General features: G+C 34.2%; 1 protein-coding gene and 1 non-coding gene across 2 annotated transcripts in view; both read left to right on the top strand.

The window, feature by feature from the left end:
* Sgcz (sarcoglycan zeta) overlaps positions 1–26,025 on the top strand; it is a 1,017,502-nt gene that overhangs the window by 478,774 nt on the left and 512,703 nt on the right. The gene's annotated exons all lie outside the window — the stretch shown is intronic.
* Positions 19,430–19,579, top strand: LOC114621993. The gene has a single exon (XR_003711515.1). It is a non-coding gene; the product is annotated as a small nucleolar RNA SNORA1 (small nucleolar RNA).

Here is a 26,025-nt window from a genome sequence, read left to right as displayed (position 1 = left end):
TCCTCTGTTATTTTTTCATACATTTTATATAGCTCACATAAGGAATAAAAACACAAATTAAACATCTTGGTAGCACTTTGGGTATTATATTAGCTCAGGATGAGATATTTTAAAAATCATTAAGGGAACACATTCTTGCAAAGAATCTGTGCTTCTTTCTAGTGATCAGATCAGCTCTTACTTTTGAAACAACAGAAACAAAAGATTCCTTGTGAATCCAGCAGGTAAAATAGAAACAAAGAAAATGTTAATGAATTTGACTTTTATACTGTGAGCAAGTCAAGTTTCAATTCTGTACTTGTTCTCAACAGCATCCACACTTGCTGTATTCAAAGATCAAATTATATCAGTTCTGAAAGGGTATTGAAAACTAGAAAAAATTTTAGTTCTTCATCTACAGATTTAAACATCTTTTATGTCCTTTCTTGTATAAAGAATCAATAAGCACTCTGTGGGGTTATCTGTCTGTCTGTCTATCTGTTGACTGCAGAACTTCTCATTTCGAAGTATACTCTTGTATCTTGTGCTCCCAGAATTGTGAGTAAAGACATCTTGAGTAGCAAAACAGTTTGGGACATATGGTATTTAGAATGTTTTACTTTTGTTTAACTAATATCTAGTGATGATCATAGAATCCCTAAATGTTTTTAACTCCACAACTAACTGTTTGTCCATTGCTTAGAAAAATATATTATTATTAAAGGATACTTTTATAAGCAGTTCATCTATTTTCCCAATTATCATAATTACTTTCATAAATTTAATCAATATTTATTGTTTTTAATATCTTGTCAATGAGTCAGACTAGATTATAGTTGTGTAGCTTAATATGATTAGCAGAATAAACATATAAACCCAGATGATTTAGTTATACACACACACACACACACACAACACAAACACACACATGTAACAAAATAAACAATTGAAATGTATGTGTTATATGCCACATATGAGGAATGGTCAGAAGAGTAGAAAAGGGATGAGAAAAATAGAATGCAAGAAAAATACAAACTACAAAGGGAGAGAAAGAAGGACAGCAGTTAGATGGTTTACGGAGTATGAAGAAGAAAAAAAATAAAGTGGGGAGTAAGGGAAGGAGGATGGAGAGAGAAGTAAGTGAGGCCATATTTATTATCTTCCTTGGTTTTTCTACTAATATGCATTCCTAGTGAGAATTTACAAGGTTCTCTTCACTTCACACTTTTACCAACTCATTAACTTCCATCATCTTGACAAATCCATATTGGTAGATATAGGTAGTACCATATTCTGGTTTTAATTTTCATTTTTCCAAATGATTAGTGCTGTTCATCCTTTTTATATATTTACTGGCCATATTTATATTGTATTTTAAAAATATTGAAAATATTTCTTTGAGTGCTTTGTTTAGTTTTCAATCAGTTCACTTGTATTTTCATAAACACATAATTAGTATGTGACCCAGCTATTTCCTAAAATATTGAATATCATTATTCTGAAGATATAGAGACATTTCCATTCCCATACTCCTTGCATCATGCCTACAATAACCAAATAATAGAATCAGTCTTAATCATGTGAAACAAAGTGTTCATGGATGGATAATGAAAATCCAGTGTATATGTGTTGTAGTATTTTAGGACTAAAATCCTGATATTACAACGATGACACTGGAAGACATCTTTTATAATTAACAGTTAGATAGAAATATAAAGATATTATATCATCTCAGTTACATGTAAAATCTAAAAATCTGTGAAAATTATAAGAGTCAAACAAGGATTGTCAGTGTTAGCTATCAAGGAGGAACAGAAAATATGATCTGTGAATAAAATATGCCAGATTTCTTTTAAGGAAACTAGCCTAGAGGGCCCATTGACAGAATTAAATTTACAAATATTAAAAGATTACAGATTTGGGCACAGGCTAAATGAGTAAATTTCACTTGTCTTGTTTCTAAACAAAATGATATTTATTTGAGAAGACAGACATGTTAAATCTTAATATATATATATATATATATATATATATATCCCATTTTATCATGTTGTCTATCATAAGGAAACATAACAAAGTATCTTATGAAGGCAACATACTGTACACATCCAATAGATACCCTTTCTGCCTTACAATAGGAAATGCAAGTTGTGCCTGGGGCACGTTATGCTAAGTGAAAGGAATGAGAGAGATATCAGAAATTACTGTGTGTTCCCCCTGTCAAGAATCTAAAGCAGTGGAACTCAGATAAACAGAGTATGAAAGTAGTGAATAAAGCCTGAGATGATGAGAATAATAGTTCAATTAGTTTTGAAGAATTAGTCATTTGATCTGTGAGTCTTAAAGCAATGATTTGAGTTGCAACAATGCATCGGATCCATTGCATACTTCAAACTAGTCAGGAGTATAATTTGAAGGTTCTTAAAGCAGTATTTAAAGAATATTTGAGAAGATGGATGTGTTAACCATCTTCACAATGTGAGTTTACAATATGTTATCAATATGTTTCCATATGGATCCATGTGTGTATATATTTGTGTGTGTGTGTGTGTGTGTGTGTGTGTGTGTATGTGTCTAAGTTTCCTCAGGACCATCAGGAAGGGTAGAGTTGGTGTACATGAATGAGTACAGGAAGAACCTGAATGCAGAATTCAGGACCAATTGTTTAATTAGTAAAAGATTTTGTAAGTCTTCTTTGTTTGTCCTTTTATTGTTTGTTTGGGGTTTGGTACTTTTAGTTAATGTGGTGAATTGTGGGCAGGGCAGCAGTGTAACTATTAGATATTAACTCCAGCGTCATTACTATGACCACCCAGTTAACAAATGACTGAAGTTATTATGGACACCAAAATATTATTACAACATGGGTATTAGAGTCAAACTATAAGAAGGGAGACAATTTTTTTTAAAAAAGTAGATGCTAAAATTTGTTCATGGATAGGTATGCAGTTAAATTCAATTAAGGCTCATAGAAACCTGGAGGAAAAAAATGAACTTGCCATCCCTGAAGTATTTGAAAGTTGAAGTAAAAATGATTTTCAAATAAAGCAGGATTCAGGAATTCTCTTTTAGACACATAAAATTTGAAGAGTAATTTGGACAGCCGTCTGAGAATGAGTGTTGGGCAGTTAGAAAAATGAATGTGAGATATTGAGGAGAAGCCAACATAAAGATAAAAACTGTATTTAATCTTCACATTATAGCAAATATTTTAAGCCAAGCAAAAAGATGAAATTAGAAGACAAATAAATGCCTGTAACCAGAAGTTGGCATAAATCTGAAATTTGAGATGATAAAACTATGATTAAGGAAATAAAAGCAAAATGAAATTAAGGTGTGGTAATCAAATAGTAAGGAAAACTCTCAGGTTATAGAAGTATCTAAGCCTAGGAAATGTATCTCTGTGAGAGAAACTACATGAGGAGAACACTGAACACAAACATCTATAAGTTAAGATTCAATGGTGGATGTAGGCTTATCAGTTTAAGGGGCACATGAGATCTTACTTTCAGAAATTTTAGTGGCATAAACCTGTAAAACATGGGTGGAGAATAAGTGCTACTGTAGCCAATATAAACATGACTGAATTCATTTTATGGAAGTCTAATAAAATACTTTGGTCCTGGCACTTAAGAACAAAAGTTTATTCTCTCTGGTTTGGAGGCTAGGAAGTTTAATCTCAACTTGCTAGCATCTTAACGATTCCTAGCAGTATCTCAGGTGGTGGATTTCGATACCAAAGGGGAAGGCAACAGTATTTTTGTACCTCTTTTTGTCTCACTGCTTGTTTCATTTTGCTATGATTTGTTATTGTTTGTTTGCCTGTTTATTTTCCAAAAAGAGAAAGAGAGAGAGAGATAGAGAGAGAGAGAGAGAGAGGGAGGGAGGGAGGGAGGGAGGGAGGGAGGGAGGGAGGGAGGGAGGAAGGAAGGAAGGAAGGAAGGAAGGAAGGAAGGAAGGAAGGAAGGACAGGTGTGGAATGGCTTGGGTGGCTGTATGAGTGGGAAGGCTTTAGAAAGGGTTGAGTGAGGGATAATGAAGATCAGAATATACGGTATATTGTATGTATACTAAACCAATATTCTATATTGAAAATCAAAATTTTCAATTATAAAAAGGGAGAGGGAATTCTGTGTCCTAACATTACCAAAGAACTGAAGAGAAAAATCCCATTTCCTAAATACTTTCCTTCATCCCACCCCTGCCCTTCCTCTCCTCTTTCCGCTTCTGCTCCCCCTCGTCCTCGTCCGCATGTCCCTTTAATTGTTAGAGAGTGTCATAGCCCAGGATGGCTTGAACCATCTATGTAACCTAGGATGACATTTAACTTCGGTCCCTGTACCAGTCAAGGGCTGACCTTGCAGTGAGGCCTCATAGTGACTGGCAAGTTCCTTTTTACATAGCATCTATCTATTTATAAAGGTATTGCTCTCAGAACTTCTCTGCTTTCTGTTAGCCTCTGCTGCCCACAACTGTTCTTCTGGGGTCTAAATTTCCAATTCATGAAGTTGAGAAGAATCCAAAAGGTGCAAGCTGTAACATATTTTCAAGGTATTTTTCTATAAGAAAAAAGACTTGACATTTGTTTTGTAGTTGATATAGCAACTGCTCCAGCTTTTACTCATTTTATGTCCTTTATTCTTTGCCACCTAAATGAATTCTTTGCGGCAAAACAAGGAAAAAAATAAGAAAGCACTCATGTCTGCCTTAAAATGCATTATATTTCTATATAGCCATGTCTGGCTTCATTTGTGGCACATAGTTTGCCTATGTTTGCCTATAGAAGATAATTAAATGACACTAACACACAGTGTGCTTCAGAATCCAATATAAAAATGTTTAAATAGTAATAAATTTTTGAAAGGCTTTCTTTGATAATGGAATATTGGTATCATTTACCTTTCTTCCATGTAACTATGTTATCAGCAATAAAAGGTATTTTCTTATAATTTACATGTCATGATGTCTATGGCTATTATTTTTTTTTTTTTTTTTTTTTGGATTTTCGAGACAGGGTTTCTCTGTATAGTACTGGCTGTCCTGGAACTCACTCTGTAGACCAGGCTGGCCTCGAACTCAGAAATCCGCCTGTCTCTGCCTCCCAAGTGCTAGGATTAAAGGCGTGCGCCACCACTGCCCGGCCTGTTTTTTTTTTTTTTTTTTTTTTTTTTTTTTTTTTTTTTTTTCTTAATTACTCAGAACGAGCCAAGATCACTGTTTATCAAGGGAGAGCAGATGCATCAGTGTCCTTTGACAAAAAAAGCGATGGCCGTCAGGATGGTGATGACCACGATGATCCCCAGGATGACGAGCAGGATGCGGTTTTGGATGATTCTTCGCAACATCCCTGTCAGAATCCGGGAGCTCTTCCCCAAGTTATTGTTAGCAACAGGTACCTTAGAGTTAAATCATGAGCTTTATCTGGCTGGAGGAGAACTAAATTATTATTTCTGTTAGGAATACTTGTTTTCTATATTTCTCATATTAATAGGCTTTTAAGTATTTGACTATTCATAAGTTACTTATTGGCCAAATAGTCTATGCATTTTTATTAAAAATGTTTATTAAAGATTAGGCATGTTGTATGAAAGAAGCAAGTCAAAGAGAAAGGGAGAGAGACAAAAAATGAGAAATGTTTTCTAAAAGTACTCATTCTCTGTAATGCTATAAGCTGTTTTCCCAATCACCTCTTAGGTCATCCTTAATCATGGTTGACAAAAATCTTGAAGACTATAATTCAAATGCAAATTTTTCATGATGGGAAATTCTGATGAAATTACATGCATTTGTAAAAGGAAGGTTAAGACAGCACTGATTCACTTGGCTCTGTATACCACTTAATCAAAATTTCTGGACTTTTGTGCATAACAATTGTTTTTAAAGTTTAGACTGTCAACTTTATGGTCGTTTTGACTTTCTACCCATCTTAGGTGTTTTTCTATCAGTATGCCAGATTTCTAAGACAGGATGATTCATGCAGAATAGGGATTTATTTGTTTCACAGTGCTGGGAAGTTGAAGAGACAGGGAGAGAGATCTGGTAGATTCATTCATATTGCTTCATGTTATGTGTGGAAGAGGAAGAACAAGTGACAACCTAAGACTTAGAATGAGGCCCAAGTCCATCCTTTATTCAAGTATTCACTACCCTGGTAATGACATTGCTTCATGAATAGATCCAAGCCAGCTTCATCTCAATGAAAGTGCTCCAGCTCACAATTGAAGTTGAGTTCTACACGAGATTATCTTCTTTTTATTTATAGATTTTATTAATTCAATTTGTTCTTTGACAGTTTCATGTATGTATATAATACATTGTGATTATTACATCCCTATAGCTTCCATCATAAATAAAACCCCCTACTTCTTTTTTTATCTAATCTCTTATTTATTTGTTTGTTTGTTTATTTATTTACATTCCAGATTTTATTCCCCACGCCATGGTCCTCTCCACCCTCCTGTCTCCACGGAGATGACCCCCTATTTCTGAAATATTCATTCTCCACCATTCAGTTTTAATACGTCATGGTGTCTATGAGTTTGGCCACCACAGTTCGTATGGTCAAGAATTTTAAAGGGACATCATCTGTCACCAAAATTTAAAAAAATATTAAAGTATCACTCTGTGTGTGTGTGTGTGTGTGTGTGTGTGTGTGTGTGAGTGTGTATTCATGTGCATTCATCAATGTGTACTGCAGAGGCATATACTGAGTGTCCTGTTTTCTCATTCTATACCTTATCTCTTTGAGACAGGTTTTCTCTCTAAACCTAGACAAGGTTGGTAGCAAGAAAGTCTAAGCAATTATCCTATCTTAGACCCCACAGCACCAGGGTCACAGGTCTGATGGTGCCCAGGTACTACTTTTTAAATGAGCAATAGGATTTCTTTTGGAAATTTCTTTTATTGAAGTTATTTCCATGAATGTCATTATTTCCATTTTATGTGTTTGAGTATATGTCTGTGCATGATATAATATGTACCTAATTCCCTCAGAGGTAAGAGAGGTTATTGGATCCTGGAAGCCAATGGGAAATTTACAAATGATGCAAAAAACCATGTAGGTGCTAGTAATCGAGTCTTATCCATTTCAAGAATAACCACTGCTCTTACCTACTCAGACATCTTTTAACCCTCCTGAACTCAGGACTGCAAATTTAAAATGTAGCCAGGATGTTTATATTTTAATATCACACACACACACACATACACACACACACACACACACACACACACACATATATATATATATATATATATATATATATATATATTACACTATATTACACACTGTTTAGCTTTTGTTATCATAATAATTGCTAAGTTCCTTAATTTAAAGTGATTATGTACATGTTGAAAGAGTCACGCACTGTCCTCTATAAAAATACTGAGCAGCAGCTATGTGTAACTTTGTGGTTTAAAAGTTCCCTAAACTTTTCTAGAAAATAGATAGAATATTTATTTTATTTACAGAGATTATATAAAATAAATGGAAATGTTATACTCCAGGAATATTTAAAGGATAGCATTGTAAGATCTCAATTATGAAATTAATTAGATTAATTATTAATCTAATAAAAAATTAAAATTAAATTAATTATTTAGTGTTCTATGCTATAAGAGAAAAATAGAGCTTAATTTAAAAATATAACTCTAGTATACAAATTTGGAAGTTCTATGTTTTTATTTTCATACTGTACAATATCAGTTTAAGCTTAAAATTGGAAATTATAAGAAATAGAAAAGTACACAGATTTTCTAAAATTATTTTTATTAAAATATTTTTTCTCACACAGGAAACACTGGTTAAGATCTCCCCTCACTCAATGCTTCACAGATTCTCCACATCTCACTACCCACCCAAATCCATTCACTCTCTTGCTTTCTCTCTTTAGAAAACAAATAATCATCAAAGAAATAAAGATTAAAATATTGCAAGGTAAATAAGATAAAAATGATCAAACATGAATAATACAGAACAAAAAAATAAATAGCAAAATCAGATAAATGCATTTAGCCACACTCATCCAGACACACAGGAATCCCACAAAAACAATAAATTGGAAACCAGGATATATAAGCAAAGGAACAATAAGGTAGAAACTTACAAATAATAAGTGTCCAGACAAAGCGTCATGAGACAAAATGTATTTTTGAAATTTATGACACTTAGCTCAAGAAAGCTTGCAAAACTATTCCAGAATGATCACATAGTTAGTGGTCATTACTTTCCTACTATAAAGGGTACCTTGAATTTGACCTTTGACCTTCAGCCCCACAAAATAAACAAACCATGGTGAGCAACAGAAGCAGAGCTTCTGGCTTTTGCTTTTCTCTTTTCTAGGTTTTCTGATTATTTCCTGGTCTTCTTGCACCCTTTTAACTTCCAAATTTATTCTCCTGTGAAACTGCGATCTAATGTGGGTAGATGGCTACATTCTTACCAGCTTCTAACAGAAGAAAAATCTATGTATCTGTGTTACCTGATCATTGCTGAAGATGCCACCTTGACATTTTTTTATGATTAACATATGTTTGAACTATTTCCTTGTTCCTTATTTCTACTTTCCCTTTCATGTAATCTGTAAAGCTAAACATGTTCTTTAAGATAATACATTGAATAAGCGCTTTTACTCTGCTCTTTCATTGGGCTGTCACTTTGGTTAATATCTTTTGCATATGCATTCTTCCATATACACAAATATATTTATTATCATTCTTCATGTTTATAGTTTTATATTTATATGTTTACTTTAATCTTTTGATTATCTGTTCCCACCTCCCCATCCTTAAATCATGTTTATGCATATATATCCTGAAGGAATGGTTAAATACACTACTACATGAGATGAGTAGCAATCTGTTATAATACCAAAAGTTTGACTTTCAGAGCTATGTGTTGTATAATATTTAGAACTGCTATTGTATCTGATAATAACAGCAAAACTACACTGTTATGCTTGAGATACAATTTTTGGTTTTTATGATTTTTATTTCTGTGCAAGGATTTCTTAAACTTATTCCACCAGTGACTTCATTTAACTCCTGAAATTCTTACACATGGGCAGGTACATGGTTATATTAAAAAGTTATACCAACCAAACATTTAATGATACAAAATCATAAATATATGTTAAAAAATTTAGAGGCACATATAATTCTAACATTTGTTAAAAAGAAAGCAACTGAAATATTAGTATAATGAACATGAAAACTTAATATTATCAGAAATATTATGTATTGGCAGAATATTTGATTATGAAAATGAGACTATCTTCAACAATTATTGGAGTTTACGCACGTTTCAATTTTATAATCATCAATACTGAAAGGAGAGATCACATTACCACATACTACAAAGTGATGAAAATATATGCAATTCATAAAAGTCTAGGATTTCAATTCTTAATTATTTCATTTATTTATTTCCCAAATGTTGCTCCACTTCTTGGTCTTCATTTCCAGAGTTCTTCAAAACATCTCACCTCCCTTCTCCTCCGAGAGTGTGCTCTCTATCCCAGCATTCCCTTTCCCTTGGGATATCAAGTCCCTGTAGGATTAAGTGGATCCTCTCCTTCTGAGGTCAGGCCAGCAAGTCAGTCCTCTGCTACATATGTACCAGGGGCCTTGGGCCAGCCTATGCTCTTTGGTTGATGGCTTAATCTCTGAGAGCTCCCAGGGTTTCCAGTTAGTTGACACTGTTTGTCTTCCTATGGGGTTGTAATGCCATCAGTCCCTTCAATCCATTCCCTAGCTTTTCCATAAGGATCTCTGATCTCTGCCCAATGGTTGGCTACATGTATCAGAATCTATTTCAGTCACATGCTGATAGAGCCTCTCAGAGGACAGCCTTGCTATGATCCTGTCTGCAAGCAGTTGGGGACTGGTGCCTGCCCATGGGTTGCATCCCAAGTTGGGCCAGCCATTTGATGCTCTTTCTTTCATTTTCTGCTGCATTCTTTGCCTCTGCATTTATTTTAGACAGGAACATTTCTGGGTCAAACATTTTGAAGGTGGGGTGGTGATCCTGTCCTTCCACTCGGGGATCTGTCTATATACTAGAAATATTCTCTTCAAGTTTCCTCTCCCCATTGTTGAGCATTTTGACTAAGGTCACACCCATTAAGTCCTGGGAGCCTCTCACATCCTAGTTCTTTGGGACTTTCTAGAGGTCCCCCTACCAACCACCAGGCAGTGGTATATTTGCATTCATTCGCCTGGCCCAATGGGCTTCTCTTCTGTCTCCCCCTACACCTGCCCCTGCCCCTTCCCCCTTGTTCCCTTCCCCTCTCTTCTCACACCCAACTCCCTCTTCCTCCTGTGATTCTTTTATTCAACCGTCTAAGGCCTAAGTGGGATTGAAGCATCCTTATTCGGACCTTCCATTTTGCCAAACTTCTTAATATATGTGGGTTGCATCATGGGTATTCTATACTTTTTGGCTAATAACCATTTATCAGTGAGTATACACCATGCATCTCTGTTTGGGTCTGGGTTACCTCATTCAGGTGATATTATTTAGTTACATTCATTTGCCTGAAAATTTTGTACTACTCAACTATTAAAACCAATCAGGATTTCTATACTATTCCTTAGTCAAAATGTATTAGTAACATTTTATGAAAATCAAGTCAGCAACTCAAATAGTTTTAAAATCAGGCATTCTGACATGATAAAAATCCAAAGATATACTCATTTGATATTCACATTATGAAGAGATGACTGTAAGAAACTATTAAAAAGTCTCTATTTTTTCTGAAATTAAATCAGACAACAAGGAATGTTAATGTAGATTCTTCATCTAACATGAGCACTCACAAGTTATACTTATAATTGGTACATTGACCAGTTACGAGTCTCTTCATTCACAATTTCCCATCATAAAAGGGTCAAAGCTGAGAACAACACAAATCTGTATTCTAATATAAATATTTAAAAGGTGGTTTTATAGAGCGGCCATTAAACATTTGAATATAAGCCTGACTTTGATAGACTTGGCCATTTATTTAATGTTTCCTCTGCAAATACTGAGGGTCTTGTCTGAGCAACAGATGCAGTTATACCTGATAATAATAGAGATTTCATTAATGATTCAAATAAATCATTGCTGATTTATTTAAATCCCCATGAAACTTTCTGAATAGATCTATGAGCCTTGTATTATACCCAGTTAATATATTTTTAGTGAAAGTAAACACTGAATGGCCTGCATAGTAGTTTAACAAATGAACAAATTTGTTACTCAGATGCTCTGTGCTTGAGAAAGTGTGTCTTGGCAGTGCTGAATAATCTTCTAGTTGGCTTTTGCTAAAAGAATAGGGTCATACAATTGAGAAAAAGAGACTTGGAAAGCTTCTGTGATAATCACTAGCCTCCAACACAAACCTGCCAAAGTAATACCCTAAACTGGAAGCCATCAAGTAGAACTCTTAAATGAAGTAAGGATGCTGAATTGTGGCTCTCCACCACTGATGGCTTTTGATAGAGGTACAGTGGGAATAGGAGACAGTTTTCTTTAGCGGGCCACTAGAAACTTAACCGTACTCAGTGAAGTATGTGGACAACACACATTGGACTTGGTTTTGTTTGTCTGCTCATTTTAATTCTGTTCTAGGGGGAGTCACAAGCACAGAGGGAGGTGGACATGGAAAGACTGGGAAGTCAGAGTGAGACGGGCCATATGAGGTGAACTTCCCAAAGAATCAATAAAAATATTATTTTGGTGACCAAGCCCGCTCAGTCAGTCAAAAAGTTCTCCAACACAGGAGTGAGGATTAAAAGAAAAGAGATGACTAGACAAAATTGCAGCATGACCCCAGCCAGTTCTGAGGCTGAAGTCAGGTTTGTTTAATTCAACTTTTCTTTTAAGCCCTTTTAATTACATGCAGGTATTTAGGTCAGTTCTAGACTGAGGAACCAACAATACAATAGAAACAAACAGTCAAGGAACAAACAAGGCAATATACAGAGTCCTGAGATCACACCGAGATCACTCTTGCTGTTTCTAAGGGCTCATCTGGATGACAAAAATATCTGAGCCTACTTCCTTGTCCTAGCCCACAGTCATATTCAAGCCTGAGGCCTATTTCTTTGTTTTAGCCTAAAACTTGGATTCCTGACTGAAATTACTTCTCTGTTTTCCTAAAATAGACTCCTGCCTGAACTTACTTCCTTGTCATGGCACAAAGTCAGATTCCTGCCTAAGCCCATTTCTTTGTCCTGGGCCAATGTCGGATTCCTGCCAAGCAGCCTCAAAAGCTCTCCACATTTTGGAGTAAAAAGTATAGGGCCACAATATGAAATCACCAATCTTGAAAATGCTTTACCAGCCACCTTATACACAACCCAAAAGGTGTTCACACAGTAAATGCAAAAATAAGCTAACGCTTATATTAAGATTTTAGAGCACACAGGTGGTTCATCAGAGTTTCAAAACAAAACCAATAACCAGAAAATAAAACCATCCTTGGGCTTCGTCTTTCACTGTACTTTGGATGCAGACTCTCCAAGTCACCAGTGTAAGAGGTTGGAATCCAAGATGGGACACTTCACTCATTGGACCAGGTGCCAGTAAAATTGGTTTCATCTGCTTCAGTGAAAGGTCAGATTTCCAAATATATATGGGCAGCACAAATTTCAATCATTGGGCAAAAACAAACTAACAAAACAAAACAAAAACTGCAATAAGCAACCAAATTATATCTTTCTCTTGACATTATATTGAAATAGAAGATATACCACCTATAGTTAATTACTGAAGTAAAGAAGGACAGTGAACAATCTTCAGTGATAGGAAGGATTAACTATTTGTTTGTTAAGAGATTCAACATTTTACACAGATAAAAGTGGCTAAACGAAAATCACAAAAGAGCTAGATCACATGCATTAGTTTAAGATAATCTGCTGTTATTGGTAATCAAATTGTGTGCCTTATACCCTGATGCTTTCAGCAGTGACAAGGTTGTCTAGGACAAGATGATAATTTCCTTTAAACATTTGGACTTTTGGAACCCTGAATTAGAAATTTGACACATTTTCAGGAATTTAAAGATAAGGTTAATATTCTTAAATTGTGGAGAGTCTTGTCACTTTTAAATTTAAGAAGTTATTATTGAAACTGTTATGAAACTTGAAATTAGAAGAATTAGACAAATTTCTAGAAGTGCATCTTACAAAAATGAAAAAAAACCCATAAATGTTAAAAGCATTATAAAGCCATGCTAATTGAATTGAAATTAATTCTGCTGTTTTTATTCTTGTGGAAAATAAACCTCTTTGAAAGAAACTATGATATTTACAAACACAAGGATTTAAATCATTGCATGTTCTCCTCTTTTACTATAAACTTAATAATGAAATAAGACCATTCTCTGCTCTGTTCCCGTGTACTCTTTCTCATCAAACAGGCATAGGCTCAGGAATGTTAACAATTCAAATATTCCATTCATAGGACCAGAACCTATAACTAGCAAATATCCGTTATTTTCCTATCAGTCATTTGTGCTACAAACCTATAGTACATATTCTCAAATATACAAAGCAGAACAATCAAATATAAATGAATGCTCAACTTCTAAATGTAGTCTGTGGCAATTTGCTCATATGGTTAAAATCTTAGCATATGTAAAGCTTTTACATGGATAAAGACAATAGGTATTTAATGCAATAGGAGTCTTTACTACATGAAGAAATGCTTTACGACAATCCTGCAATTGTATACCGGTATTTTTTGTATAATTGAAAAAAACTGAATCACATTTATGTCTTACCTATAGAGCTTTATTTGATCTATAATATTAAACCATGTCTTTCTCAGTGCTTCTTAATCTGGTTTGAACTCTGCCGACCTTGCATTTTATGGTCACAGTCCCTGTAAGTTCATGTGTATTAGTCCTGCTACATCATATACATCTTTCTACCTCCTCCTCATAAATCCCTGAGCCTTAAGTGGAGAGGGTTGATGAAAGAGGCCATTTGTTACCATTTAGTATCTAATCCAAAGTCTCTAACTCTCTGCACACCACCCATTGTGGATCTCCGAGATATTTCCTACCTACTGTAATAAAATGCTCCTCAGATGAGGGTTGAATGATATACTGATTGATGTGTATAGTATAGCAATATAGTCATTCCACTGTTATGTTCTTTCCGTGGAATAATAGTAATAGGTGTCCCCATAGGAAACTATTCAGCTTCAGATTCTTGGCCACTTGAGTAATGTCAGGTTACTCCTATAATATTGGAAAAAATAAACACTTCTTTAATGACGGCCATTGTTAATGACTATTAAATTGGAGTTAACTAAACTAAAGAAAAATCCAATTCTAACAGAATAATTGTAATTTATATTGCTTAAGGAAAAAATGGACATAGGTAGGAGACACTATGTTTTTCTTAATTCAAATCCTGGCCAGACAGTCTGTTTTTTACCCTTTAGCCTCCTTTGTCATAATCATGAATTTTAGTTCAGGAGCAAGAGCTACAGCCATAATTAGAGTTTTAAAATACTGATTTGATTTAAAATGATAGAAACTGTCATGCATTAGGAAGGATTCTGTCTTCATGATACTTTTAGGTTAAAAGTCATACAAATAAGTGAGCTCATGAAATGGTCTGCTATAAGAGCAGGGCCAAGACTCCTGGCTATTGTACTGATAGACTATAGAGAGTAATTGGAATCAGAACTAAATTGCAAAAGTGTTCTCTCTTTCTTTCTCCTATTATGGGGCAAACAATGCTGTTTACAGGTTTGGTAACTATTTATAAATCATTTCCCATTACAAAATTTACCCATCAAGTATATTCACTGAATACATATATAGATATATCAAAAGCTAATTTTCTTAAAAAATGAGTTAAAGGATTTTAGTATTTAATCTCTTTATGTATATTAAGTATTTCCTGCATTTACAATAAAATCATTTATTTATAGAACTTGGGAGGAGACATGTATCAGACTAAGCACCAACTAGTTCTTATATATGACTTTAGTGTCTTATGTTAGAAAAATGTAATATATATATTATATATATTATATATATATATTATACATATATAGTCAATAAAATATATGATGTAAGAATTTTCTCAAAAATTAAAAGCAGTATTATTAAAATTGTTATTTCATATAACCTACAGATTTTTTTTGCTACTGTTGTTATGTACAATCTGGTTTGTAACATGAAAACCCTACATGTGGGTTAAGGCTAGAAGATTTAGTTAGATAATTAGCATTTTGAAATGCTTCATGGACTAGCTAGACTTAGTGAAGCTGAAGGTCCGGTTGTACTTGCTTATGATTCATAATGCATAAGAAATTACTGGCATACTTGGTACAGATTTATATACATAGCTAAATCTTGAAAGAAAAGAATAAATTCTCTTAGCATGATTTAATTTTTATAAAGGTTAAAAGTATCCTTAATGGAAACTGAATATCAAATTTGATAAATTGTTGACTTTGGGACTTATAGAGATATCTCAGTGGTTAAAAACACTTGCAGGAAGTAAAATATAGTGCTAAATCCACAAAGCTAATAGCTTACAACTGTTTATAACTCCAGTTCCAGGAGTCCAACCCTGTCTTCTGGCACATGCAGATGCTACTATAAATGCTTACTACACACACATATACATATATGTATAGCTAAAATAAAGTTACATTTTTAAAATAAGTGTTGATTTTTATAAAATTCTCAAACATTTCATATAAAAATTACTCATCAAAGAAAACCTAATAGTAATTTAGTGTTTTAATTACTTTAAAGAGAATGAACTATATTTTTTAAATAATTAATTACAGTGAATTACTGGTAATATGAGTGAAAGGATAAAAATATCTTATTGTCAAATTTGACAAATTAAGTTCTATCCCTAGGTTCCATGTATAGGAATTAAATTTGTATAGGTAATAAATTTCAGAAATTTGTTTTCTGTTCTCCTAGGCCATTACACACACATGCACGCGCACACACACACACACACACACACACAAACACACAAACCTCATACACATATATTAAAAAAAACAAAGCCAAAAAAAGCCAAATGAATGAAGAATTTTTAAGGACAAAGTGATATAGAACAGTTAGTTATTTTGACTTTGCAAATTTGTTTAAACCAATAATAATATTTCAAGTTTACAGAAATTATTTAATGTCCAGAAAGAAATAAATTTAGGGATAATTATGGATTCTGGAGAAAAGGATTGCATTAGGAACTTGTAGTGCCTAGTAAAACATAAACTAATTTACTTAATTACCTTTATTCTAGCCCATCCTTTCTTTATCTCATTTCTGGGAGACAATTATTTAATACATAATATACTTATGGATGTTAAGGGATACAATGAACAGCTATGCTAATCCTCCCTCTCACATTCTAGAGTACATAGGGGGCTGAGCATAAAACAACACTAGCTCAGTGTTCAGAAATTAAAATAATTTCTATGGACACGAGTGGGAGTAAAACCACTGACTTGATGATAAATTGATTACTTAAAATATTACTATCAAAGCTTACTCTTGTTAATATATTTTTCACAGGTTCTATACTTCTTCAAATTCAAAACCTAAGGCATTGACAACTCATTGAAATAATTTAAACACTAAGGGCTCTAAACTCCCGTGTTCACTTGGAAATCAATGACCAACCATTTAAAAATTATAAACATTTTTTTCTATGAAAGTATATTTTTAAACCATTGTGGTTTTCTTTATGCTACCGTGATAAATCCTATGACCAAAAGCAACTTGGAGAAACAGGTCTTTATTTCAATTTACACCTCCATCATAGTCCATCACTGAGTGAAGCCAGATAGAAACTTGAGGCACTGAAGCAAAGATATGATCAGGTCACTTACTGGCTCAATTGCTCTTGTTTGGTCAGCTACCTTTCTTACAGAATTCAGCTCCATCAACTTAGAGGTGGCACCACCTAAAGTGAGTAGAGCCCCTCTAAACCAATTAGAAACTAAGAAAATGTCCCACAGACATCTCCACAAGCCAATATGATGAAGGGATTGACAAGACCTTTTGTCTTGTCAGATGACTTTTTTCTGTTTTAGGCAAATTGACAAAAGCTAATGAACCTACTATAGTCAGAATCCAGTTTAAATAATTCAAGGCAAGATTTGGAAAACAGTGGTATCCTGTTGTGACTATATGATAGACTTAGTGCTAAGGATGATTAATAGAGGAAGACACTGAACGTGAGACAGGTTAAGTCATTTTATTGTGGTCACATAGTCAATGTTTCGTAACCAAGATTAGAAATTTCTCAACCTTCAAAGTCCTAAGATTTTGTACCTCATGATCCTGATTGCAAACTAAGAAAATGTTTTATCACTATAACTGATCTTAAAGTTTTGTATTCTAGCTCTCTTGCAGATTCATATATCATCTAGCAACAATATTCAATCTGAATCCCAGAATCTTTCTGTTTTAATGTTATATGGAGCAAAGATATGTTTTAAAAGAGTTTCTAACCACAGTGATCCTGGATAAATCCATTAAACCATTAGTCATGTAATGTTTATCCTAATATTCACAATTTTAACCATTTGCAATACAGAAAGATGTTATTAATTAAATATCCACACCCATCCACTTATGATAAAATTATTGTAGTAAAATAGTAGTAAGTTGAAAATTTAAGTCTACAGTACATTTTATGCATGTAATATTATTCCAAGGGTCTGAGTCTGAGCATGTCTAGTTCAACTGGGTTCAGATATTTAATCTAAAATTAACCAAGCATTATTCAAATCAGAATCTGTTTTATCAAATAGTGGTATGGAACCATGCAGATTTGTACTTATAGATATGCATGATATAAACATGAACATACTACTTAAATAACATTGTTGACATAGTATAGACCATTGATTGTTACCCTCATGATTTACAATGGACTGGAAACATTGACTGCATCTAGTTAGCTTATAAAAATATCATAATACAATAAAGGATATATGATGTCTATTTAATTCATATTACTCTGACGTCATCTTAATATTCAAAAATCACTGTGGAAACATCTTAACTATGAAATGTTTATGACCCTAAAAATCTGCGACTTGAGATCACTTAGCTATAGCAGCCTTTTCTGCTCTGTGTAAATCTCAGACATGTGTTTTAGATAAAGAATGTTGCCAAAAGATGTTGTGTTACAAGACTAATGTCTAGCTTGACACTGCTGGTAAATGCTAGAACTCACAGATGTGTGGCATACAGGAAGTTCTCTTGGAGAGTATAGTTACACTCTAATTCACCTTTCTTTATATCTTTTAATTCTTGGCCATGAATTGAGACGCTTTTCTCTCTCAAGTGCTTCCTGCTGTGATGTACTGCCTAGCTAAAGGTCCAAGAGCAATAAAGCCACCAAACACATAAAGGATTCATTAAGACTCTAAGAGACAAACCAAGTTTTATATTTTATAAATTTTCTATCTCATAAATTCATTACAATGATATCCAACTATAACATTGAGATGCTGGGTATTTGGGGGATTTTTCAGCTCAGTTTGTTTTATGATAGTATTGATAATGAAAGCTGACAAATTGTTTCATTTCTGATATGATTTATGAATAAAAAGATTTGGTTGTGTTTATTATTATAGTGGAAATAGTATTTATTTTACGCTTTTTCTAAGGATTGGAAAAAGATGTATTAGTATTTCAATATCATATTGAGTAGGAAGGAAAACATGATTTCTTCAATTTCTGCAATATATATATATATATGCCATGCAACAATTTACTGTAATAGACACACACATTTTGAATATTGAGAAATGCAGAGATGCAAAAAACTGTTAAAGATTCCAGCTAAAAGTAGGTGACCTGATATTGGCTTCAATTCTGTCTGAACTTGGATATACAATTTTGAGAAAATATTTTACTTGTGTACAAAAGAATTCTAAATAAACACATCTTAAAATTTTGATAAAGGCAGAAGAAATAAGAAAATTATAGGTAGAATTACAAGGAAGAAACTTTGGGTATAATAAAAAATCTTAAGTCTATATATTCCACATTCCACTATTACATTTCATATAAAAGTATAATCATTTTTAAGGAATGCTATTAAATGAATAAAATAAGTGATTGGTTATAATGATAAAACATGGTTAAAAAGGTCCAGTGTTATGGTAAAGACAGAGAATATTAGGAATGAGAAGTTGAAGTCTTAGCTTTGTGTCTTTCAGTAACATTATAAAGATCTATGAATATAGAATAAAGAATATGGTGATGGAGAGATGGCTCAGCACTTAATAAGCTCTTCTGGATCACATTGATTTGATCCATTGCACCCACATGGCAACACAAGAAGATCTGTAACTTCAGTTCTAAGGGATCCATGACATCTTCTGACCTCTGTGTACACTGTGTGCACTGGATCTATAAAACATACATGTAAACCAAACACCTACACAAAAAGAAGAAAATAATTGAACCTCATAAAAATATTATAACAATCTACAAACAAACCTAGTTGACTACCATTCAAGAGTACTACAGACAATGTGGCTAAATTGGTATACAGCTCTTGCTTCCATTACAGCAGATACATTACAGTGGTGGCAATGAGACTTGTAACATTTTAAAAAAGAAAGTAAAATATAATAAGAAAAAAATTAAGCTACTACAGAGATAAAATCTTGATGTTAAATGTAACAAAGTAAAATACACCAGGACAATGGGTTCTGACTATTAGTGAGAAAATATGGAGGCTAATAATTCATACAGAAAAAAAATTAAAGAAACTATTATTAAAGTATATTAATTTACTGGTATCTCACTGCTTCAGAAAAATTACAGGGGTAATTCTGCTCATTAAACTTCTGAGCCACCATAGCAAATTATAATGAGTTGCTTATTAAATTACCAATTTTCTGTAACTGGTATGATTCATCAATTTCTCTTTTATTCTTAGTTTTCAGATTAATATCTAAAAGCACAAATTGCTTGACATGGCTCTTCAGTCAAACTTGGTGTGATTAAATGTTCATGGTCACTAAAGCATTTCACATAACTGATTGAGTAGATTTTTTCCCAACTGCTGTCCACAAAGCCTTCAGAAATTCACAGTGATTTATATTTGTGAAGAAGACCATGCCGTTTATTTACTTACTCAATATGCACTAATTGCTTTCTGTGTATCATCCTTTGTAGAGAGTCAGTGGAGTACATCTGATATCATTAGGTATTATAAAGAATAATTCTGCAGCATTTGGAGGTGGAGAATGTTGCAGGTAATTTTTTTAGACTGCATAGAGAACACTATCTCTCACATTGTACATTGCTCGAGAAGTGTTCCCAGAAAAGACACAGTTAGCAAAACATCTCCAATAAACCACCCAGGGGAAGAGATGAGCAAAGATAAAGGCTAAATAAGCTTAGTTTTCAGACTTTAGCCAAGTATCAGGCTTGCCATAGTGAAAATAACGTTAATAGTGGCAAATCAAATGAAGAGTATACTTGAGTTCAAGACATGTAGAAAGATACATGGCTCAAAATAAGTATCTTGCATTGAGTTTTGATCCTAATAGGAGCATATAGAATGTTTGTATTGTTATATCTAAACTATCTAAAAGACCTTTAAAGATCTATATTGATTGTTTGTAAAGTAGACCTTCTGTGTTATAAAGCTATTGCATCAGACAAGGGGGAAATTATATGTATCTCCTAAAAGGTGGTAGTGGCAGAGGATCTAATTATGTTAAAACTATTCAGATTGTAGATGTAAATACACACACACACACACACACATACATACATACACACACACACACACACCACACACACACACACACACACAGAGAGAGAGAGAGAGAGAGAGATGCAAGCATGTGCACACAATAGCACATGAGCAAGCACACGCACATGCATGTCCAAACATACACAAGCACACACACAGAGTGAGGCCAGCAAAATTGATGGATACTTATGGAATGTTAATTTAGAGAATCATTATTGTTTCAGAATAGTTCACTTAAGCCACTGGGACAAACAACGGCCCTCTTTGTTAAGATGAAGAACAGTCACAGGATTTGGTATTTGGCAGTTGAAGAAATATTCTGAATATTGGTTTGAGTACCCCTTAGTTACTCATTTAGAAATGTCATGTTTGGAGATCAGAAAGTACAGCAGCAGACTGAAGAAAATCATGATGTTAGAGACACCATTATTCAAAATCATTAAAATATGGAGTCAACCTGTGTTTGTCAATGGATGGAATGATTAAAATGTGACATATACATAATGGCATAATGCATAATACTCTGCAATAGGACACGATAAAATCCTCTCATTTGTGATATGCTAAACTGAGTAATGTTTTAACCTGTACATGGAAAGGCAAGTATTACATGATTTCACTCATATATGGAATCTAAAAGGTTGACTCACTGAATGTAAACGAGAATAGTACAGAAAAGAATGTAAACAAGACTAGAATAGATGAGAGAAGATAATTGATTCCCATAGAGAGAAAAAGAGAGGGTTTTGTTTTGTTTGTTTGTTTGTTTGTTTATAGATTCAATATGCAATTCTATGACTGTATTAGAGGAACAATGTCTAATACTCTAGAATACTACAAGATGGATTATGGTTAACACAATTTTATGATATATTTAAAAATAACTAAAACAATGACTTTAAGTATTCACATCACGAAAATATGTCTTTTGAAGTGAGAGGTCAAATATTCAGTATAGTTTGATATGCAATATATAGGATTGACACATCACATTCTATGTTATAACATGTATATTCGTTAGTAAAATAAATTGAGGTAGGCAGAAATAAATAGGAGGAGCATATGGGGATAATATAAATTTATCTATTATGATTTTTTAATAAAGAATAAATACTTGTTGTCAATAGCTTGAGTGTAAAAGGAAAGAAACATGATCATTTAAGATAGTACAAGTTTATTAAGGACTGAGTGAGGAGATAAGACCGGGTGAGCTGTCCCACACTAAGGCTCATGTTTACAGACTGACTGTAATATCTACAGTCTACTGGTTGCAGTGATGGGTGTCATAGTAGCAACTGAGGAGCACTCTGTTTTGATTGTCGTTTATTTGATTGTTTGTCTGTTTGCTTTCTTGGAAAATAAGAAAATAAATACTTTAATAAACATGAAGTAGAAACTGGAAGATTGGGCTGTATGTATTCGTTCACCAAGAGTGTGGACTTAATCTACAAAAGTGTAGTAGGATTATTGGCAGCAGATTTGGCTTATGGAAATTGTAGTGCTAAGTTTAAAGGGATGACACTCAGTGGGGTATTCTCCTTCCCCTCATTCATCTGTGCAAGGCAAGGCAGGGTGACCCAGTGAAGCAAGTGTGACATTTCATTTTAGATAGGTACTTAAAGTGGTTGTGGGAGTCAGTATATTGATTTTTGTAGTCAGAATGTTTGCATTACTTTTGCCAAGGAAAGCATTGTCTGTTCAGCCTTACGATTTGGAGGTAATTTCTTCCCAAATGGTTCATAATGATACAAAAAGAGAGTTAAAAGCTTGAACTCCTCAAGGAGGTTTCAACATTTGCACAGTTTCACATAGCAATTACCTTTGGTGATGTGTCTTTGTTATAACATTTAATGTTCATTCAATTTTCCGTTGTCTTTTTATTTGATGAAAAACCCCTATATGAATTTTTGTCCGGAATAACTTATGCCTGTGTCCTGTCCTTTTATGGCTTTTGTGTCCCTACTGTCCTTTCCTATAATTTTATTACTCAATTATATTTAAATGTCTAAAGAAAAATAATTAAATTGGAAGCTAAGTATATAAAATATAGATGAATTAAGGAATTAATTGTGCATTCCTGGAATTCCCCTTATCCCCTTATCGTACTGTCTATTACTTATCTATGAGTCCTCTCTCAACAATTTCTTTTTCTTGGTAATTATTTTTTTCCAAATCTGTTCTATTCCCTAATCTTTGAAAACATTTACTTCTGATTTTTTTCTGATTTTTTTTTTTTTTTTGGTTTTTCGAGACAGGGTTTCTCTGTGTAGTCCTGTAGTCCTGGCTGTCCTGGAACTCGCTCTGTAGACTAGGCTGGCCTCGAACTCAGAAATCCACCTGCCTCTGCCTTCCAAGTGCTGGGATTAAAGGCATGTGCCACCACTGCCTGGCAAGATTTACTTCTGAATATTAGCCTTGCTGTTTGCAATCATCCTTTGATTTAAAGGTGTTAGTTTTTTTTAAAATCAAGTTGTTTTGTGAAAATTACCATATTCAATAAAATTTAAATGTCTACTTGTTGCTATGTGGACATTCCAACAGCTTATAGCTATACAAAAAAGAGATTGCCTGAAGAATAAATTTTTCCTCAATAAATTAATATATTATTAAATTAAATGGTTAATAGCTACTACTTTGTATTTTACTAAGATTAAATTTGAAATGACATGAGACAAAGGAATAATTCATATTTATCACATAAAATTTACTGTGGATTTGAGTATTTGAGTGTATAACTTTAACCTTCCTGATGAAACTACTATGAGCTACTAAGAATGCTATTAGGCCTGTTTGCAGATAAAGAAACTGAAGGTAGTTGAACAAAAATGGTAAGCTCATCAAAACTATGAAGTATATACATGACTTGTGTGTGCATGTCTGTGTGTGTGTGTACTTAACACTATACTCATCTACACTCTACTCATTTGCCCCAGGATTCTGTAACAGTTGATTACACAAGGAGAATATTACACCTAAACTTGATTAATCTAGATAATTATCCTAGTTCTGTTTCTATTGTCATAAAGACCATGTCCAACAGCAACTTAGGAAAGAAAGGGGAAAGGATTATTTACCTTACAGGTTACACTCCATCCATTGAGGGAACTTAGGGCAGAAACTCTAGGCAGGAGCCTAGAGGCAAAATATGGAGACAATCTGGAAGAATACTGATTACTGGCCTGCTCATCCTGCTTTCTCAGAACTCAAAGATCTGCCCAGGCATAGCACTTCCTTAAATGAGCTCCATCCTTGTACATCAATTATTAATTAAGAAAATCCCTCTTGGGTTTACCTATAGGCAAGAAAAAAGGGCAGTTGACAAAGAAGTAACCAGAACAACAACAATGTAAACAGATGAGAAAATCAGCAATATCTAATATTTTATATATATATAGTTTTATATATATATATAGTTATAGTTATATATACAAATATGTCTTCTAGCATAAAAAAGGGGAAACTGAAAAACTGTTCAAACGTATATATGCATCTGTACGTTATATATGATGTATGTGATGTATATGATATACATGATGTATATGCACATACACATGCATATGTATACAGCAAGTTGTTACTCATTGGTTTTCAGTCATTTATTTCAAAGGGAGAAGAAATTTTCTCGCCTCTGCATTCATGTGAACAAAAGTTTAAAGACGATACATAATTGTTAGAAGGTCCCTTTTGTCCTTTTCTTTCTACTGAACATTTGTTATGTCATGTTATTTAATCTGTCTCCAATGTATGTACAACCCTTGAAAATGTTTGGGTTGAGCATTCACTCTTTCAAGTTTTTCCAGATTCCTTAATTGACCTGCCTTGGTTTCCTTCCCCACCTCCAGATGAAGCTGAATACATGTGAATATAAAGAAACTGTCACATTTGCTGCTCATTTTGTCTCATTTTCTTCAAATATTAGGCCAGTTTTATTTCTACATCTTTGCCCAGTCAGTAGGTTGTTTCATTTACTGAGAGCAGTTGTTGGGCTCAGTGCCTTGAGAGTTATGATCCACCTCCTGGGGTCATCAGGAACAATTTCATCTGGGAGCAAACTGTATAATGTTCATAGGCCTAAAACTCAAGTACCATGGTTTTACTTTCAGTAAGTAAAGGACCACATCTACATTTCGTTTGACCTTTCAGAAGATGATTACTTGAATCTGGAGTGGTCATTAACGAGGCAAGGATTCTTTCAGGCTTCATAGCTACTTATTGGAAAAGGTTATACAGCAAAATGTGAAATATTGTACTTTTAATATGAAAACAATTCTCAGAAACAGATTGAACATTCAAGGGATACCCAGTAGCAGAAATATGAATTTGTGTGTGTGTGTGTGTGTGTGTGCGTGTGTGTGTGTGTGTGTGTGTGTGTGTGTGTATTTGTGTGTGTTTGTGTATAATGGAAAAAAGCAGGGTGCTTGACAACATAGTAAGGTAGAAAATTATTATTTTTTATTGGTTATTTTATTTATTTACATTTCAAATATTATCATCCTTCCTGGTTTCCTCTCCACAAATCCCCATCTACCCATCTACCCCTCTACCCCTGCTTTTATGAGAGTGCTCCCCCACCCACCCATTCCTGCCTCACTGCCCTAGTATTCTCCTATGCTGGGGCATAGACCTTCCACAGGACCAAGGGCCTCCCCTCCCATTGATGCCAGATAAGCCAATCCTCTGTAACAGATGCACCTCGAACCATAGGTCCCTCCATCTGTACCCTTTTGTTAGTGGTTCAGTCCCTGGGAGCTCTGGGGGTATCTGTCCTGTTGACACTGTTGCTCCCCACATGGGACTATAAATCCCCTCAGTTCCTTCAGACCTGCCCCTAACTCCTTAATTGGGGGCCCCATGCTGAGTCAGATGGTTTGCTGAGAGCATCTGCATCTGTATTGGTCAGGTTCTAGCAGAACTTCTCAGGGGACAGCCATACCAGGCTCTTGTTAACAATCACTTCTTGGCATCAACAATAGTGTCTGGGTTTGGTGTGAGTAGATGGGACGGATCCCCACGTGGGACAGTCTCTGCATGGCCTTTCTTTCAGTCTCTCCTCCACTCTTTGTCCCCATATTTTCTTTAGACAGTAGCAATTCTGGGTTAAAATATTGATAAGTGTGGGTGGCCCCATCCTTCAACTGGGAACCATAACTAACTTCTGGATATGGTCTCTACAGATTCTCTCTCCCGTTTGTTGGGTATTTCAGCCAATCTCATCCCCACTGGGCCCTGGGAACCTCTTGCTTCCCTTGCATCTGGCACTATCTAGTGGCTACAACCAGTTCCCCGTCT

The sequence above is a fragment of the Grammomys surdaster genome, unplaced genomic scaffold (genome assembly GCF_004785775.1).
Source record: "Grammomys surdaster isolate TR1022 unplaced genomic scaffold, NIH_TR_1.0 185, whole genome shotgun sequence".
Lineage (NCBI taxonomy): Eukaryota > Metazoa > Chordata > Mammalia > Rodentia > Muridae > Grammomys > Grammomys surdaster.
This window is presented reverse-complemented; position numbering and strand designations above follow the sequence as displayed.